Source organism: Chlamydotis macqueenii, chromosome 7 (assembly GCF_036417535.1).
Source record: "Chlamydotis macqueenii isolate bChlMac1 chromosome 7, bChlMac1.mat, whole genome shotgun sequence".
Lineage (NCBI taxonomy): Eukaryota > Metazoa > Chordata > Aves > Otidiformes > Otididae > Chlamydotis > Chlamydotis macqueenii.
The window spans coordinates 36316644-36337010 of record NC_141562.1 but is presented as its reverse complement, the minus strand read 5'-3'; the positions used below and the strand labels follow the sequence as shown (position 1 = coordinate 36337010).

The 20367-nt window shown below is 48.0% G+C and overlaps 1 protein-coding gene across 8 annotated transcripts in view; it reads left to right on the top strand.

Annotated features, from left to right (window-relative positions):
* CTBP2 (C-terminal binding protein 2) overlaps positions 1–20367 on the top strand; it is a 130883-nt gene that overhangs the window by 98588 nt on the left and 11928 nt on the right. The gene's annotated exons all lie outside the window — the stretch shown is intronic.

Sequence of the window (20367 nt, the reverse complement as noted above, 5' to 3'; positions counted from 1 at the left end):
TTTCCTCTGCACGTTCAGGAGTTAGGTCGTTAGCACTGGAGCTGTTATTAACACTCTGAAGGGATTCTATCGAACGCTTGCAAGTTTGCAATTGAAAATTTCCAAACCAAATTCTAATCGAGGGCTTACAGGTAAAATAAATATCGGTGATATTGCTCGGTTTCAAGTGTTGCCTGTTAAATCCGTCAGAGGGTTTCTTGCTTGATCTCGGTTTCTGCGGTTTGCAGACCTGATCTGGAGAACTCCTCGGCTTTTTTTGTGTGTGTGTCTAGCCTGGCACTAGCTACAAACCGGGGTGTACCTTACAGAGGTAGGATATCCATCCACGTCATGCTCTGGAAAAAAAAAAAATCACCTTTCTTACTACCAGCAAATTAAATTCTGTTGAATTATTAAAGCTCAAGTTGCTTTCGAACACAGTACGGATCGGCGCTGATGTTGACTATTTAGTTTTCGGTTATTTTTGCACGGTCAGCCTGACGTTGAGCTGTAGTACTGGCTGTGTGTTAAGAACTATTGTTCTGGTTTGGACGTTTGCCAGTTAAAAGCGGTTTAGCTGTGCCTATGGTTGAATGTTTCTATTTTCTTCATTTCTGATATTCCGGTTTTACGTGAAATCATAATATTCCTGTTCTTGTTCTGATCAAGCAACTTGCCACATTTTTGGTTTACTGAGCCTAAAACTGGAACAGATAAGCCAGTCCAACTACCTCGCTGCGATGCTCTCAAGAAAAAAATTAACTCAGAAGATGAAAATGATTCGTAGACACGGGTCTATTGGGCTCTGCTGTAGAGAGGGTGCTGTGCAAAAATAGTTGATAAACTATTGTGGACGTTTGACCATTATAGATGGCTGGGTTGCCATACGTGCATCACCAGGCACAGTTGGGTGGTAGCTGTGCAAAGAGCAAAAACTGAGACTTTAAATTTGATTCAACTATCTGGAGCGTTAGCGTGGAAATTTGAAAGTTTACAGAGAGCTGGAAGGTGACTGGAAAGAGCGTCCAGGTCACTTGTGAAGGCAATGAGAATCGTGGTAGCAGTTGAGGAGGAGAAAGAGAAATGGTGATTGTGCAGTATGGACGTGACAGGAGTGGGTGGAGGTAATGAATTTGGTTGTGGCTCAATATTACAAGGTTTCAGACTGTAAACAGGGATATTTGTCAGAGGGAAAGCAGTGCTCAGGGTGACAAATAGGTGCCTTGCTGAGTAAAAAGCACCTTGTAAAGAATTTGCAACTGTGAGATGTGTGCAAGAGAAATCCAGAGCAAATCTATTTGACTGTCTTGTTGTTGTAAGGTGGCGCTGGAAAAGAGGGAGTTTGGGAAGTTGGCAGTAAATATGACTTTTGTAAATTGTGCTTAGTTCTAAAACTGGATTTTTTTCCCTTGGTAGTTGGTTCATGGTAGTAGATGAGCTTTGTCCTGGGAGATGCAAAGGAAAGTCCCGTCCTACTGTGGCTTCTGTTCCTGATACAGCAGTGGGACGGCTCGAGCAGAGGTTGGAGACGACGCGTGGCCACGGTGTTACGTCCTTAGTAGCGGTGGCATTAGAGAGAAGCGTGGTCCTGAGAAAAGCGAACCCAACCATTTGGTACCCATCCACGCGCATTTGTGCGCAGCCGGCAGCCGGGTGGAGGCAGGGAGAGGGATGGGATCAGCGGAGAGGGAGACTGGTCTTTCGCGATCGTGAAGAAGGCAAGCACATCAGCAGAGACATACGGAAAGCGGATCTCACAGAAGGGTTGGGAGAAACTACATTGGTTCCTACAAGGCTTGGTGCTCGAGAGGTTTTGCACAGTGCAGATTTGTGTTGCACAATGGGTTTATGGTACGGGAAGTTGCGGAGCACTTAGTGAAAGCCAAAGGAGATGCTCCACTGTTCTCCCAAGGGGACGGTGAGCTGCTTCTGTGCCAGGAAGGAAGAGGCGTCAGATGCCAGTAAGGAAAAGTGCTGCTGTAACTCCTTCTGAAAAGCCTCTCGTACCCTTCCCAGAGCCCTCGGGCTCCAGAGCAGCAGCTGGGATAGACGATAAGAGAGAGAAGCAGTTTGTAATGCAATTCCTGTCTTGCTTTTGGTGATTTTATGGTTGTGGATTGCCTGCACCAGATCCCAGGAGTACGCGGTTCCTCTCTGCGATGGGGAGAATCTGGCCCTGCTCTGCATACTGGGGCAGTTTCCTAGGGAATCTCCAGTTTCCTTCACTCCCACTCTGGGAAGTTATTAGGCATGCTGAGTTAATATGCCTCGTACCTATTTGTTTGTTTAATCCGTTCATCGGGCACGTAGCCAACGCACCGCAGTACCGAACAAGAAGTGCATTCCTAAGAAATGCCGGGCAGCAGCCAGGCTGGGAGCACCGCGGAGCGTAGGCAAGGCTGGAAGCCGCCCCGCCGAGTCAAAGGGAGCAGCCTTCCTTCCGTGCAAAAGCCTCTGGAAAGCTGGGAGAGGAAGGAAGAAGGTAGGAGAGCAGAAGAGAGGGGAAAATACCAGAATTGGCAACAGTAAGCCAACCAGAATACTGCAGTGGGACAGACGGTGCCCTAAAGGTAGCCAGTTTCTAGGAAAGCATTCCATGCTCAGGAGCAACGCTGCCAGTAATTCACAAAATGTTTGTGTTTTGAATTTTTTTGTACACTCCTCCTCTCAACTTGGCGTAGTTACGTGCTTTGTTTGTTTGCCTCTAGCGTCTACCCTTCATGGTGTTAGAATTACTCTGACTTGAGTCCATCCAAATACAGCAGTGTTTGCTAAGAGGGACGTGAGCCCTGGGGGTCTGAGCAGTGATTTTCAATCAGAATTTGGCAAAACAGCAAGTTAAAATTGTTGTTTGTTTTTTTTTTAAATAGATTCCCAGATCGAAGATTTCACTCCATGTCATTTAAGATTAATTTTCTCGTAAACAGGATGTGTAACCTTTGCTTTGCTGCTCTGTATCAAGCCACGCAGAGCTGCTGGGTGTCAGATTTAGGGTAATTTTACAGATCTCCTCGGCTGATGGCTGTATTCCTGCTGCAGAGGTGTTCAGGGCAGACACCCTCCGAGGAGCTGCACCTCTCCCTGTCCAGTTTGGAGTGATTCTTTTTCGTCTCCTGCATGGAAGAGGATTGCAAGCGTATCTCTGAGATTTTCTTTTTGGACCCACGCTCAGAAAAACTCAGCCTTCCTGCTGCCATCGCTCTCCTGTCACCTGCCTGCAGACTGCAGCCGTGCTCCTCAGCTTCCCTCGTGTCAGCACCCACATTTCATTTAATCCTGGCGGCTGGTTTGAAGCAGAAAAACACCCCGTGCTCCGTCATACAGGGTGGCAGCGCACTACGGCAAGGAGCGTGCGCAGCCGCGGGAGCCCACAGCTTCACATTCAATTACAGTAAGAGCATCTGAAGTGCACCCTTGAAATGGTCCACGACCCATGTTTCTCCTTGGCCAGAGCCTTGTGCTTAGGAGAGGCATCAGTATGTTGGTTTTCTGCTGCAGCCAAGAAGCGCTTTCTCGTTCTGCCTTCACGGTCTCCCCAGACGCACGGCACAGCTGCCTCTTCCCTGGCAGTGCTGTTTTGGCACCGGCTGCTTGAATTTCCGTAACGAGATGCTCGATCGTCTCAGCACGACAGGTATCAGCTTCTTTCTGATCGCAGGTGTCAGGTGCTGGTTGGATTGACAGACCAGCATCCCACCGGCACAGGGAAACGCTGCTGTTTCTCTACTTTTTTAGTACTTTTTTTCACTTTTCTGTGCAGTGACCCATCTCTCCATCGGAATGTACCCTGCGCTAGCTGGAGAGATGTGCACGGTCTGAAGTGTCTCTTTTTACAGAGTTTGTTGTGCTTTTAGGCCAGGATCTGGTCTGCTGTTTAAAAAATCACACAGCCTTCCCTTTTCTTCCTTCTTGTTCTCCGTTTGCTACACAGCTCCCTAGTTCTCCTGCAGCAGCACACCGGATCTCCACAGGTTTCTCAGGCTTCCTTCCAGTTGATCCCAGAGCACTGGATGTCTCTGGGCTCTCCCATTGCCCATCGCCGAGCACCAGAGCAGGGCAGAGGGCTGAGAAGACCACCACTGCTCTGAGAACATGCCGGTAGTCTCGTGGATCACCTTGTGTGATCGCTGCCCGTGACGTGAAATGCTTAGCTGCGGTAGCGATGTCCGGGGGATAGAGTGACAGCTCATCAAAGCTAGAGAGCAGTTCTGTATTTGACATCTTGAGGTCAAAAACTGTCAGTTCCTTGATTTTTTACGGTGTCTTAAATCGCCTGGGGAGCGCTTTGAGCCTTGTCAAAATGTATTCATTAAGGCCAAGTCGTATTCACAAGCTTGTACTGCTCTGATTCAGCAGCAGGACCATGCTTGATTTTCAGCCTAATAATTACAAGTGGTTTTGGAGGATCTGGGGGGGCTGATAGAGCTGGTTTCTGTTTTCTTCAGAGCTGCATGTGCTACAGTTTTTACTTGCTCTTTGCCTCGGCTGTCTGCAGCATTGTTTTCCTCCTCCTTACAAACCCAGCCAACTTTCTAATTAAGGAAACCACTCCGCAGCCATTGTGGCTGCTCATTTCAGTTCTTTGTCCATACCGAAATTTCCAGCTCCCCGAAAGATTTTAAGTCACTCGTTGCTACAACTACAAAGATCAAGACTGCCGTGTGCAGCACATCCACTTCGGCAGAGCTTCAAATCCACCTCTGGCTATGCCAAACGCCCCTGAGGTTATTTTTCTATTGGATTCTTACGTGAAAAAAAAAAAAATCAGTTATGAGGAATAAATATCACTTTGTGCTGGGCTTTACTGCTTACTGGGCTTTGAGCCTGAAAGGATTTAAAAGTCATCATGCGCTAAGGGAAAGTTGTAGCTAGAAAGAGGAGGTGGAGGGTTGCTCCAGCCAGCTGTTGTGATTTGGGAAAAGGCTGCTCCTGACCAATGGAGAGGAGACGGAGAGGCAGCCAGCGCTGGCGCGGCTACGCCCAGTGAAATTCATTCCAAATTGGAAACTCGGCTTGCAGGGGTTTATCATTTCCTTTATACTGTGACATTTGTAAAGGCAGATCTTTTTTCTCTTGGTTGTTATCCTCTCTTGCATCTTTTGTTAGTGGGCATTGTCCTTACTTATGCTGCTCTGTGTGAAGAGGTTGGGGACGTATTCGTGTGCGTTGTTGTGCCGTGCAAAAATACCTGGGTGTGCGAGGAGAGAGTGTGTGCACTTCTTAATGTCTGTGTGCCAGCTCCTCTTCTCAGCCTGGAGTTGGGCGAGAGTCCCGAAGACAATGCCATGTTAATGCATCACAGTTCAGTGCTTTTGATATTTCACAGCGAAGCACAATAACTTTTTTTCTCTCGTTTCATGTCTGAAGTACACAAAATTTGGAACATATGCATCGCATCAGGATTAATTGCTCTTGCTAGTCAACCCAGAGGAAACGCTCAGCTCAGGCCTAGTCACTCACCCAGAGGGAACTCTTCGTGTCTGCTACTCTTCCTTCGCGTCCCTAGCAACAGCAGCACCTTCCGCTTTCCACATTCATCGTGGATTCAAAATAAACCACAAAGACCACGCGCACCTGGTCGCTGTGGCAGTTTGCAGCTCTTGGAGCAAAGCAGCGTTTGTTGCAATACCATCGGAGCATCCTTGCGGAAGGACTGGGTGCGTGGAGGGACGGTGCTGGGTGTGTACAACACGGAGGAGGATCTGCCCGGAGCCTGCTCTGCCACCATCAGCCCTGGTGGCTCGCTGCTTGGCTCTTCATCCCGGTAGATCTGCTTTCCATCGGAGATAGGTCCCATATGGAAGGGAGCTCTCTCGTAGCCAAAATAAAGACACTCAGCAGTCTGCCAAAGCCAGTTAAAGCATGTAGTCTGTTACAGGCAGAAAGAAATGCAATTTGGGGTAGAGGATACAAAATACATTTGCAAGGCATCTGAGCCTGATGCTAAGACATTCTTTCTTTCAACGTTGTTGCCAATAGCTACTCTTGTGCTCAGACCGAAAATATTTTGGGTGGAACGTTTGCTCCCTACTTTCTAGCAAGCCGGGCCGTAGGAATGAAGAATGGATTCTTTTCACCAGCCGCAGCTGGTTTGAATGATCCCCACACTGAACCTGTTGACTCCAGGCACTCCTGATGTGAATCGCAAAGAAGGAGCAACTGATTTTTCGTTTCTGTGCCTGATGGGCAGAACCAGTGAAGCAGCCTCAAGTCGCCCGAACGGGTGAATCCAGGCACATGCTGGGGAGGAGTCCTGATGCATGCTCTGTACCTGATGCTGGTGACAAGCGTGGTTCATCAGCTCAGTCTGAAATAAGGAGGCAGAAGAGGGTGGCATGTTTCTGTCATGGGTGTCTGGGCATCTCCAAAGCTTCCTGCAGGGCTCTTGGAGAGCGCAGCAGCATAGCTGCCTTTGGTACAGAAGATCCATCATGCTCATTTGATGAGAGCCTGAAGAGGAGTCCTTCAAGAATCGTGATCATTGCATTCATACAAAGCAAAAAAAAAAAAAAAAAAATCTCAAAACCCATCAATGTCAGTTGCCAAGACCTTCAACAAGGCATTGAGAGGGATCTGCCTCAATGCACTTCTCTCAAGGGCTGCTTCTTTCAAGGAGCAATCAAATAGCTTGGTTTAGAAAACTCAGGAGATCATTTCCAGACCTTGTGTCTGAGATCTGTGTATCTTCTTGTAGGTGATCTCTCTCGAGAGCAACTCCTAATAAGTTTCTGCAGAAGAATCACCTTCCTTTTTCCTTCCGAAGGAAGAGGATCTCAAGGGAACAAATGGGCATAGAATTTGTCTGTCTGCAGAGAGAGGACAACAGGTCAAGGAGTGTGACTTGTTTGTTGGGCTGAGAACCAGGGAGAGATTTGGGAGAACTCTTGCCGAAAGTAATGCCACTAAATAGAGGTCTGAGGGTAATTATGAAGCCACCTCTGTATTCCTAAGTATTCTTGAGAAAACCAGCTGGGCATGTGTTACAGATTTTTTTTTGCAATATTGAGTTTTTCCTTGTACTATCAAAAGTCTTAATTAGAGGAATAGATTATACCGAGTAGTGTACAGCTTACCTCTTGGGGATTTGTGGAACGAACCATGAAAACACAGACATATTTGTGTATGAAGCTGTAAAATGCTCGTTTAGCTGGGTTTCTTGATGAGTACCGTGTCTTGCTTCCCCTCTTTGCCACGTAGCCTGTACCTCTTGATTACAGCCAGCGAGGTGGTTTCATGTCAGCGGCAGCCAGCGTGCGAGGGGCTTTGGGATCCCCTAGGGCACGGGCGCTACCTAAGGCTGTTGTTGCTGCAGGAGATTTCATGATCCCAGGGAGGTTTCTCAGCCTGCTTGGTTCGTTTGATCAGTTTTGTAATCTGTGTGATGTAATCAAGTGTACAGATTTGGAGGCAGGGGAATGATGCATCAGCATCCGTCTTTGCCAAGTGCTTTTGACTGCGAGGCAGGAAACTTTGTCGGCTTTCTGAAACTTCAGTGCAGGACTCTCCCTTTCTCCTCCCTCCCTTACCTCCTTCCCAGGAAAGAAATGAAATCTGAGCAGTTCATTTTGCCGTACCTTGCTCTTCCAGCAGGTTTGTGGCACAACTTTAAAGTTTTAAAAATCAGTTAATTGAGAGTAACCATAGGGTGTATAACTGCAGCTTTTAGGTTGATAGGTGATGGGTTTTATTGAACCGATGAAATATAGAAAGCCGTTGGAGGAAAATGGCTACTGCAGTGGTGTCGTTCAGTGTGATTTAGTTTTATAACTGTAGGCAAATGTGAAATATTTTTCACTCTCTTCAGTATACATTATTAGATAAACCTATAGCCTGTGCTTACCTACATCAGCACTGACTTTCTACTCTGGGATAGTGAAGAGACATAAAAATGAAGATGCTTTCAGCCTGTTATAGTTTAACGTGGTTTCAAGAGCAGTCAGTTTCTCTACAGTTTGGATTTAATTCATCTCTTAATGCACCGAGGATGTCAGTAGGAAATGCCTCCCGGCAGCCGTGGGAGTTGCAGCGCAGCTATCCCTTGCGTGCGGAAGAAAATAAGAAGCGTAGAATCACAGAATGGTGTGGGTGGGAAGGGACCTTTAAAGCCCACCCAGTCCCACCCCCCTGCCAGGAGCAGGGACATCTCCAACCACATCAGGTTGCTCAGAGCTCCATCCAACCTGGCCTTGAATGTTTCCAGAGATGGGGCATCCACCACCTCTCTGGGCAACCTCTGCCAGTGTTCTACCACCCTCAGCATAAATTTTTTTTTCCCTTATGTCTAATCTGAATCTGCTTCCTTCTGTCTTTATACCATTACTCCTTGTCCTGTCACAATGGGCCCTGCTGAAGAGTTTCTCCCCATCTTTCCTGTAGCCCCCTTTAGGCACTGGAGGGCCGCTCTAAGGTCTCCCTGGAGCCTCATCTTCTCCAGTAGAATCTTAGAACCTTAACTGTGAACGTTATCGGTTACCAGCCAAAATTTCAGTTCCCAAAAAAGAGAGAGAAAATACAGATCCTTGCCTCAGCACTCTATTTCCAGCATCCTAGTCTCCCTCCTTTAGTTTTTGGTGTGTTGCTGAGGTTGCCGCATGAGAAAAGCGGTGTGTGAGAGCCAGGGGAGGCAAGGGCAGGGCTGCCCCATGCTTTGGTGAGGTCCTTCATGCCCCATGCTGTGACCAAATGAGCGTGGTGAACTTCTGGGGCTGCTGGAGCCGGGACAAACTGGGGCTGCAGCGCTATGGCCCCTTCCCAAGGCAGTGGGAGGGTAGGAAGGAGGCACCCACAGTGCTCCAGGGGGTGGTCAGAGGCATCCGTGGGGCCCCGCGTGGTTGGGGGAGAGGTGGGTGTTGAACTGCAGCTGCACAGGAATAGCTCATCGTTCTTGGAATCGAAAAATAAGAATCTGCTAGTGTGTTATCTAGATTAATGAAGATGAAATGTGCTGTATAAATACATCAAAAGCGTGATTGTACCGTTATTCCTTGGGCTACTCTGGCTCACAAGGAGAAAAGGTTGATTTGTATTTGTAGATGATTTTGCTTGCTCTGCCAATGTTCATTTTTATTTTCTTACGAAACCCAGGGAGCGTGCATTTCTTTTGCTCAAAGATGTAGCAGATTAGCAAGGATTTTTCTAGATCGTCATCGCTTATAGCTCTGTTTTAAGATTAATTTTTCATCTCTCATTACTTGGGAGAGTTTGTGATACTATTTTAAACACTGATGATAAATTAGGGAGGTTGTAAGCTCTATTATTCAAGGAACCGTGCAATATTTGGACATTGAACGTGGTTTCCATAAACCAGAAAGCGCTTGTGTACGGCTGACCGGGCTGAGTGCCCTCCAACTGGTGCGGGAGAGATGGAAGTAAAGCGGCTACAAGGGTAGGATTTGCAAAATGATGAGAGGTGGAAACCCTTGACGGGGTGATGGTCACTTGTGCTGACAGATGCCATGTCTTGAGGTGAATAGGTGGTTTTGGTATCCAAATCCGTGATGGTGTTTAGTAGGCATTGCTTGGTTAACTGTCCTAGTTTAAGATGTGAAGCGTGCGGCCTTTGGTAATCGCTCATCAGAGGAGAATGGTTAAAATTTGAGAACTTTTTGGAAGAGTTTTGGGTTGTTCGGCCACACTCGGGTGCGGAGGCTGTCGAGGCGGTGATGTATCAGGAGGAGGTGGGTGGATGCAGCCCCCAGACCTGCAGCCCGTGTTTTGCAGCAAGGCGGGAGTGCCAGCAGCCAGGAAAAGCCTGATGAAGGGGGAAATAGAGAATGTGAAAGTTAATGATTAAACTTTTTCTGTTATCTTTATTCAGCCAGGAAAACTGAAGCTAGGCAAGGTTTGCAGGGAGAGATAATATCTTTTATTAGACCAACTTGTACAGTCAGAAAAACACACGTGCTTTTGGGACCACGTGCTTTTCTTCAGATCTCCACAATTGCACGTTACGTTAAAAATAAAATTCATTTCATTTTCAAAATCTTTAACCGATATTTGAACTGAATTTTAAAGCAACTTACAAAAAAAAAAAAAATATCATCTGGTTTAATTTGGTTTGGACATTTTAAGAAAGGTTTAATACCCCTGAATTACAAAAGACTTTTTTTCTGGCTTGACGTTTACTGGGAGAAACCTGGCGTCTGTATACGTGGAGTCAAAATTTCAACATGCAATCTCAAAAGTGTGTTCTTTTATACACCTGAGAAATCTTCATAAGTGCATGGACACGCTCTTACTTCTTTCAGAGATACTTACAATGCCCTTTTGTCGCTTCAAGATGCTCTCAGCACACAGCAGTTATTAGCGAGCGGCTAGTGAGTCTCTACAGAGGTGCAGAGCCAGAAGGCTTTAAAAGGGTGGGTTTGAAATACTGAGAGTTCTCTGCCCTGACCACCGCTTTTTTCCCCTCAGTCTAAAAAATGTGATTAAATTATAATATTTTAAGATTTGGGACTTTGTTACTTATCAGTGTATTGTTATTAATCAGTGTGCTTTCTATGTTACAGGAGATAAGACACTATTATTAATAACGTTTCCCGTGAGAGGTTTTGTACATTCACCCTGACCTCATGAAATCTTCAGCTTACAATCCAGTTTTGTGTGGAGTTTTTCATTTTTGCTTTTTGGAGTGCTTTTTTTTTTTTTTTTTTTCAATAGCCCTCTACATCATCCAGTACATCAATCTAAAATTCCTTCAATCCAGCTTCGTCTCAGCTGTGTTAATGCATGGCTCAAGGGCACAAACAGCTAAAAAGGAGTGTATTGTGTGGCATCTCTACAGTCTTTTTTTAGAGAAGTTGGATAAAGAGATTGAGGTTTCGGGGGGGTGGTATATTAGGTTTTTTCTTTCCAGCTGAGTGAGCAGCCTTGCAGGTGACTCAGAAGACAGGGTGGGAGGTGCTGCTGGGCCCCGCATCTCCCCATTTCTGTTGACCTCTCCAGCAGAACATGCTCCTCTGGGAGGATGCCTGCAAGCACAGCGTGGGATCCTTCTTCATTTTGCTGATGTATCTGGGGAGACAGTTTACAACGATTTAAAAATAATAAAATGTATTAGGTAAGGAACATGGGTTGAAGCAGGAGTGGGTTTCTTTTCAATACTTTTCCTAGGACATTACAGAGAGCTCTCTTCTTAATGCAGTTATGACCTGCCCGAGGTAGAACCAGTCTTTTCCAATATGTAGTTTAAAAAAAAAAAAAAAAAAGGGAAAATATTTGGGTTCTGTAAGATTCAGAAAGTGTAACCCAAGGGCAAGGTCGGAGCCTTGGTTGTTCCCCTAGCACTGCCGTTGCCCGCAGGGCCGTGCGCGGGCAGAGCTGCTGGGCTGGGGTGTCCAGGGGACGATGCTCCCAGGTGAGCTGCTTCCCTTACCCTCCGTAGCTGGGAAGACCCACAAGCAAATAGCTTCCTCCACAGACCGTTCCTCCAAAGGATGAAATTGATTCTCGTGTACATGTTTCCTGTGCTGTGTGGTGCAATCATGTCCTTGATCTCCCATGACAGCGCTCCTTCTCGCCTGGGAAATAATTGATAGTGCGCCTCCAGGGGATATTGGCCCGATCCAAGAAAGTGTTTCTGCTAAGGATGGCACGCTCTGAAAGACATCCTGAGCTGAAGTGAGCGCTTGAAGGTCATCGTCTGCCGCGGTGGGGTTCCTGGTGGCCCCGATGACTTCTGTGGGTGAGAGCAGAAGGTCAAGGAACTGGGGAGCTCAGGGGTGGACATCCTGCCTTTGGGGGACCTCCTGCCCATGCCGGGGCCACGCTCAGAGCTGCAGAAGTAGTGGAATGCAGATTTGGTTTGCTAACCTGTAGGGACCAGGTGGGTTTTCGTGGTCACTGCCGAGCCCGAAGTTTTGTTTGCTGTGTTTTTATGGTTCTGGGCTGCTTTAAATGTCAACAGGAATTCAATTTTTTCAGTGTAGCCATGATAAAATCCTACGGTATACCGGTAAAGCATTAGTTGTAAAAGTAAATCAGCTTTAATAGCAAGTGGGTTGCAGTTAAGTGCTTTTGAATGTTGGTATTTAGGGTTTTTTTCTCACTTAGTTATGATCCAATGCTGCGAGGAAGTGAGGGTGTTTATCTTAGGGAAATGAGTGGGATTTGCAGGCATTCAGCACCTCCTAAGACCTTCCAAGGTTATTCCCTTGCTCGTGTATTTCCATTTTGCCATCCTTTCCCTACTAAGCAGAATCGGTCTCAAATTCCTCAAGGAGCGATGGGAGAGCATGGTGTGCTGTGGGTACAAACTGGGATGGGGAAAAAAAGTGAAGCGAGAAATTGGGATGACAAAGCAGGATCCCTGTGCGGGTTGTGAATGTGCTGCAGAAAAGCTGGAAATGTGGCAATGGTTGGGCTTCCTCTCCACAGCGAGGTTTCCTTCCTTTGATCTTTGCCGTGGAAGAGGGGTGGGGATCTGAGAGCGAGGACGTGGCTGGGAGCAGCCATAGGAAGGGGGAGAGTTATCATCAGAGGTCACAGGCCCTCGGCAGAAACATTTCGCGTTTGTAGGTCGAAGAGTGGCCGTTTTCGGTCTTCAGAAGGGGTGACCTTGCAACAGGGTCACTGAACAGACGGTTCCAGCTGGGCTTGTGCGCTTGGCAAGTGCCCAGAAGCTATTTTAATTTACAAGGGACGAGGCCTTGGCAAGACCTGTGGGTTTTGGAGTGAGCTCACCATTTTTTTTCCTTTAGTAGCTAGCAGGCATCACTCAAGCTGTGGAACAGACCTCAGGAGCACACCCAGTGTGTCTCACAGGGCTCAGGGACCGGTCTTGTGGTCCCTGGGGTGTGTGTCACTGGGAAAGGCATCACTCGCTGCCCACGACTTGAAAGTTCTGTGCTATTTATCTCTTTAAACAAAGGCACTGAAGATGTCCAGGTAGACTTCAGAGACTGAAACTATCCCTCACCCCAGGCCAAGGCTTTGGGTGGTCCCAGCTCCCACCGCAGCCCACCTGCAGCATTTGCAGGAGGAACCAAGGGAGCTGACAGCCCATTTTGGCACTTTGCATTTGGCCAAAGGTTGCTTTGGGGAGGCTCTTAAGGTCAAGCTGGGCTTTCACTGAAGGCTCTCACATTGCCCTCGTGGAAAGCCTGGGCTGGACCCCAGTGGGCTGTTCGCCCTTCTTGCTGCAAACCAATGACTTGAGATGACAACAGCTACCGGCGGACGTGGAGAGGAGGATTTAGCTTCCAAAAGGCTGCCCAGGCTCCCACCACAGACAAGCGGTCCTGTCTTGCCTGTCTTATCCGTCTGTGCCACCACCAATCTCGTGGTGGTCTCAGGCAGCAGTGTTTCAGGCTGTCCCCATGCCAGGGCTGTCGCCGCTGATCGGCGGGCTCATCTTTAGCCTTGATTTTTACATCTTATCTTCTAAAAATGTCCTTACAGCTTCCAAATCCCTCGGGGTGATTTGAAGTCTGGGCAGCCTCCTGCCCAGATGGCTAATATCAGCGGCTCTCCCCTGCGCCCTCGTGTAAAGCATCAGCATCGTTTTCCTTCGTTTTATTTATTTTATCCTTTTTTTTAAAAAAAAAAAAAAATCAAGAGCAAGCTATCCATTTCCTGGAGCAGTTCATTTGTTTTTTTTTCACTGCCCCTGCACAGTGGGATGGTTTGAGAGTCCATTTGGTGTCTGAATCGTAACCACAACACAAACCCTAACTGGATTTTTGCCTCGGGGCCAGCGCATCCCTCGAGCCCCCCCATCTCCCGTCTCCTTGTGTAGCCATTAGGAGTTTCACCCCTCAGACCTTGCCCCTCCTCTTGAAGTTGCTCCTGGGGCGTAAAGTCCCGAGTTGGTGTTTGTAGATACAAATATATTTGGGAATAACCAAACCCCAGACAATTTGCTAGGGCAGGTGTACAGCAGAGGCTCTGTGTTACTATTACATTACTTTTTTGTTGTTGTATTACACCAGTTTATATATTTGCAGCTGCATCCAGATGCTCCTGGATGAGGTTTAGTTCAGTCCGGAGATTATTTCCTAGAAGAAGAGTGCTCTAGAGTTTGGCAAAGCTTGTGCTTGGCTTTCCTGCCCCAAGACTGCGTCCCCAAGGCTTCGGGAGTGGGTTACGCGTGTTTCGGTGCTTTAATGGGGGATGAATAGGTATCTGTTTCTAGTGGGTGTCTAGACAAATTCAAGTAAGAGTAAGAAAATACTGTGTATGTGTACTCTCTGTATTTCTGCCAAGCTTTTCTTTGCGGTCGCTGTCTGCTTCTGCAGTTCAGTTGGGGACTGTAATCGTGGTGTTCGTATCAGCTTATGAGGATGTTGTTTTGTATGGGAATCCCCTATGAATTTTTAAAAATACCTTCTTAAAGGAAGCCCTGAAAAGTTCTCCAAAAAGGGAACTGGCTGAAAGCCAGCTCTTCTGTGCTGACAGGAGGAAATGCGCTGGAGAGGTCAGGAGTTTGCCCAGGCTCTTCCCGACCGCAGGTAGGAGTTTCTTCCTTTCCGTGGAGCCCGTCAGCTCCAGCTGCGGTACAGGTGTCAGTTCAGACACCCAGGTCTCTTCTGAACGAGAAGATTTTGCAGTCTTTTCCTGGTAGGAACTTGGCAGTCTCAAAGAGGCTTTGCTTGGAAAAAACCAAACCACCATGAGTATTTATAAGAAGGAGATTTGATGTCACTTTCTAAACAGGCTGTGTATTTGTGTGGCTTCAGTCTCTGTCGTATTTTGGTTTTTTCATATGCATTTATTATGAGAAGCATTTATTAACGGGAAGAGTTGAGTGAAAGAAGGAGCTTCATTTGGGAGTACGCTGCAGTTGAGCATGGTGGTCCCCTCGGTCCCGCAGCATCCACAGTGCTTTCCAAAAGCATCCCGCTCCGCACAGAAACCTCTCCTCAACACTTTTTGATGGCACCTTCGCAGCTTGAAGCTACCTCTCTGCTTGCAAGTGATACAGCTAATGCTTGAAATCAGAACCCTGTGTGTTTTCTTGACCCATGGAGGTGACTTCCCAGAGTTTTTCCCTCCACGCACCCGTGAAGTAGGATCAGTGCCCGTTTACAGCCCATGGAAAGGGTGGCCCAGGGCCACCAGAGAGTGGGGATCCCTCAGCCACCTTCGGAAAGGCGCTGTGGGACGCTTTCCAGCTTGTAATGCAGGAGTGATGGCTGGAGCAATAAATATGTGGAAATTTTGAAGTCCTCAAGCAGTGGCAATGTAAGATCAAGAGAAAGATGTGCCTAAATCCTCTTGCCTTGTACGAGGACACTGGATTTTAGGGAGACTGACAGATCTTTTGATGTCTATCTTACAAGTCAGTCCCAGCTTTGGGAAATAAACCTTTGTTCTTATTCCTGACCCCGTCCTCCGATTCCAGGACTCGCCTGAGCATCCAGAAGCGTCCGACGGGGTCAGCAGGACCCGTGTCTGTTAGAGGGCTGCGTGTGCAGATGGATTCCTGCCCAATCCTCCCTCAGACTGGCTCTGGGTGGCTCAGACCCCTGGTCTGCAGAGGGGAACGATGTTTGAACCATCAGGATGGTGATGGAGAAACAGATCTGCACAGGTTGAACTCAGTGCTGACAGATTTCCCTATGTTTTGTCCCAGGTAAAGCGTAGTAGCCAGTACTGCCGGCACGCCAGCAGTGCTCTGGTTCGGTTTTGGCTTCCGTGGCTGAAAATCAGTTTGATGGATCCAAGGTATTTTGCACAAAGACCACCTAGATCCCTCTGTTAACTAACTTGCACCGCTCTTTAGCCTGGGAATGACAAATGGTGAAGTGCAGTGCTAACAGTATTTAACTGGGAGTGAGGTGCAGATTTTTTTTCCTTATTTCTTGGATGAGGATTGTCTCTAGCTGTTGCAGCCACGCTGGAAAGATAAAAGCACCCATTTCTGGGTGCTAGGTGAGCTCAGCGCAGCCTTGCTTTCCCCCGGTGCTTTGTGTTTGAAGGCTATCAGCCCGTTTCTGGAGCCTCGTTCAATACACTCTGCATGGAAAGGCATGTTTCATTTTTAAGGTTTTTTTTTTTTTAAAAAAAAAAACAAAACCCCACAAAAAACCCAAACAAACATAAAACGCAGCATGGCACAGATTAAATCCATTTGAGACGACTCGAAAAAAACGGCCGTATGTGCAAGTCAATAGGAGGAGGGGAGTGGAAGGGGGGGGAAAAAGCAACTGTGACATATACAAACCCTTTAGTGTGCATAGCATAAGATTTTTTGGCTGGCACTCACATGATTTTTATTCAAGGGCTGGGAAAGAACTACGATTAGTTAAAAGCTTCGGCAAAGTCTGGAGGGAGCGCTCGGAAGAGTTGGGAGCCGCGCGGAGGTGACCGTAACTCCTCTCGCAATTTCAGGCCGTTCTTCTGCGGCTCAGGACAAAAGCCTTTTCTTTTCCCTCCGCGTTCAAAGAGACGTTTGTCTTGAGATGTCGCAGCTGCGGGCCGCGGGATCGCGCGTTTGAAGATATATACCCCCTCGTAGACGAAAGGAGAGGCGACGCGCTGAGAAGTGGTAGTATTTTCTGGTGTGTGGGTTCCCCCCCTCCTCCCTCCCTCCTCCTCCTCCACTGCCATGTGTGGTTTTTAATAAGAAGAAGAATGTGGAGGCAACATTTTCCAGGCAAGGGGAAATTTCCTGTTTCTTTTCTGTTTGTTTAATAAAGTGTAGTTGACTGTAAAACTGTAGCTACTTTGTCGTGCGCGGGTGATTCAGGCGAGCGGCTGGATCGCTTCGTGATGCACTTTTATATACCGCAAGCGAACATGTTTAAAGCCTTTTTTTCCTTAATTTTTTTTTTTTTAATAACGCTGCATGGCGCAGGCAACTGAGATTAATAAGAATTAGGCAAATGGCTTCTGCTTTTGTTTCTGCAAGATAGTACCAGCCGTCTTGCGGTCACACAAAGGCTGCCATTTAGCAGGGAGCGCTCCCTAATTCTCTTGGCAGGGGTGCCATTGGGATCGGATACAAGTGGGTGGCAGAGGGGAGGAGCGGCAGGAGAGGACAAGCAGGCTTTGTGTATTAAAAATGAAACAAAAGCACTTTATATGCCGGGCTGCGCGCAACAAGCAGCGCTGCCTGTGAGCTGGGGTGGAGTTTGAGTTCTCACAGTGACTGCAAAACCTTTCTTTCTATTTTTTTTTTCTCCATAAACTCTTCCTCCTCTCTCTCGTCTTTACCAAGCAATGCTGGCGAGGGTCCACGGGCAGCCGAAAACCTCCTTAAAAAATTACGTAGCCAACAATATTTGCCGCAACTTTGCAGGAACGGCTGGGGCTTTATCGGCAAAATCGGATTCAGATGGCGAGGGAGCCACCAAATTTGAGAGGCAGAGCTGATCCCACCCCAGCCCCAAGCAGAGCTGGTCCCCTGCCTCCCACCCGCGCCGTCCCGCCTTGCTCTGCCGCCCACGCACGGGGAGCTGCGGTGGGCTGGGGTCCGTCCCGCCGCGGTAACGCAACGCGTGGCAGAGCGGAAGGGTTAACGGCTGGGGCGTTTGATCAGAATTTAGAGGGGGGTAGCGTCTGGCTGTTTAATTACTTTCTGATCCGTGGCATACCTCGTTCTTAATGAAGCAGTCGCACACAGAACAAATGTGCCGTATGAGCTCGGGCAGAAGGAGAAGGGGGCTGAGTGTAGCTTGGTTTTGCCAGCCCAGATGTTTTGGTTTGAATGTGTTTGTGCAGGAGGTAGGAACCGGGACGGTGAAGACTAGATGCGGGGCGGCGGAGAGGCAACCAGAGAGGCAGGCAAGGAAAATATACGGTGGTTTAAATTGCAAACCTGCAATTTTATTATTAAAACGTGATTTCCATACGTTAGGCACTTCCTCTCCTATTGATTTGCTTCAAAACTTTCCTTGTCAAGCTGAAGTAAATTCCCCCATTAGAGCAGGAGAAATGGGAGATGTTCCTCTGCCTACCTCGCGGTTTCCAGCCAGCATCCGTCCTCGGCGACTGCACTTTTGTGCGCGGGCGAGGGTGACGTGCCTAAGGAGCCCGTGTCACCATGCACAATTACATCCCTAATCCCGAGCAAAGACACAGATGCTGTTTCCAAAAAAAAAAAAAAAAAAAGCTGTGTTTTGTTTGACTTTCAAAGAAGCTTATGTAATGGCGGCATAATAAAACCGTTATTTGGGGGCTGGGATTAAATGTCAAAGTTTCAGATAACCCGTGGCTTCGTCTTCCGCGGGCCATGCTCGCAGGAAGCCACCCCCAGCCTCTGTTTGCCCGCCGCCCTCCCTGAGGACGGTCCTGGTCCCCGGCGGGCGCGGAGCCCCGAGATTGGCCCGGACGGAGCCATACGGTTGCGTGGCGTGGGGACAGGGATGGGACCACCATGGCCACCTTGCCCCTGCGTCAAATTCCTTGTTATTTACAGCTGCGGTGCGAGGCTGAGAGGTGATGCTCTAAGCCTTGGCGATCATACGCGTTAGTAAGCGTTTAAGTCAGTGTTGTAACTCACTTGCTTGTTAACCTGAGGAACTAATCCAGCTGCGGCACGGTGCTTCGTGTAAGGATTGTGTAAGCGCTCTGAGATTTGTGCGTGTTCTTATTCTTGCTTATCTGCTTACGGCAAGCTCCTTTCGGTTATCCACATCGTTTCGGCGCTCTACCCTGCCTACCGACGCGGTTGCGCTTCCATCTGATGAACCGCGTGCAAACGCAGTGTGTTACTCTCGATGGGTGCTAATGGAGATCTCAGTGGGAAAGACAGAGAGAAGGACCTGTTCCAAAAACATTCACGTGTAATGCTGGAAATCTCCAGTCAGGACTGCTGGGTTGGTTGGTTCTTCATTTCTTGAAGCAGATTTGATGAAGAAAGAATGGAGAGCAGTTAAACCTGCCTGTTTCCATGGGGTTAATTTTTCCCATGCAAAATAAATGTAACATTACGTTTTGTAATACTCCATGTGAGATGTCTGACCCCCCGAAAATACCCAAAACCAACTTATCCAGCTCACCAGCATCAGTAATTTCATTGTGAATTAAGTAGCGATCCCTGTGATGTTGTGTGGCAGGGGAAAGTGCTCGATCCAGATGGAGTGAGGGCATTTATTGTGTCTGATAGCCCCTCAGTAGAAAGATCGCACACCCGCGATGCGTAAAGGCAAGACAGATGTTGGCTGGTAACCCTGGAAGGTTCTTGTGCAGAAAGGGGGGTTTGGTAAGGAGAGGGGCTTCTCTGGGGGTTTGAGATCATAGAATCATAGAATCATAGAATGGTTTGGGTTGGAAGGGACCTTCAAAGGTCATCTAGTCCAACCCCCCTGGCAAGGAGCAGGGACATCCCCACCTAGATCAGGTTCGAACCCAAACGCTCCAGACCTGGCCGTCTCGTGGCGTGGCAGTGGAAATAAATAAAACACCCCTTTGTGAACCAGAGCACCCACTGCCCCCCACCTACTGCCTGTGTAGCCAAAAAAGATAGCTGAGATATTTTGTACGCTCCTAATGTAATAAATGCCCCTACTGAGTGATAAATGGAGGTGTAGAAATTTCTAAGTGACTTGTTCAAAAACAAACCGGTTAATATCCAGCAGAGCAATAAGTAGGATATAAAAATCGGGCTTCTGTGGCCCTTGGTGGTGATCACTCCTTTCCTTGCCTCCTCCTGGAGAACATGTCACTGTGAGATGAGGAAAAACTAGCACAGCTGACCAGACCCCTGAATGCATGTGTTTCCAAGGGAGCAGCCCGTGGCGAGGCGTGTGTAAGCGTGAGAGGAGCCGTGTCCTGCACTGGCTCCAGCCACGCATCCCAGAGCATCCTGTGGGGTGCAGGGATAGACCAGATTTGGTTTTACAAAGTAAGCTGAGCTTTGCCATTTCCCTCTTCAGGCCTTTTGGCAGATGCTAACATAACAGAATGTAGACCTGTGTGCTAAAGAGGTCTCTGGTGTCCTGCTCTTTCTGTACTTTCCTACTAATCCTTTTTTTTTTTTTTTTTTTTGGTGGATATCTGTTCAGACTTGTCTTTCTGAGGTGGTCAAAATGGTAAAGTCGTTCCTTAAAAAAACCAGATCAAGTGCCAGCGTGCATTTCAGAACAAAATCCCAGCCCTCCTGCCATCAGGGGAAAAAAATTACTGCTGGCTTGGGTTTCACTCCTAAGATGCTAAATAAGCCGGTTGAAGGGGCTGGCAGGTCTGCCTTAGGCAGTTTGCTTGGAGCAGGTTTGCCTGTGTTGGTGGGGATCAGCACAGCGGAGATACGCTCCCGTAGTCTGTCTGAAATGGGATTGCCCATTGCTGTCCTGGAGCCTCGCTGCGTTTTCTCTCCAGCCGGGGCAAAACCGCAGCCATACTCCAGAGAGAAATCCGGACCTTGTGCTAAACTTCGCACTGCGTTGCCATCATCCCCTGAAGTTCAAGCTGAAACCGGGGGAACCTTCCCACTGCCGCCGGTGTAAA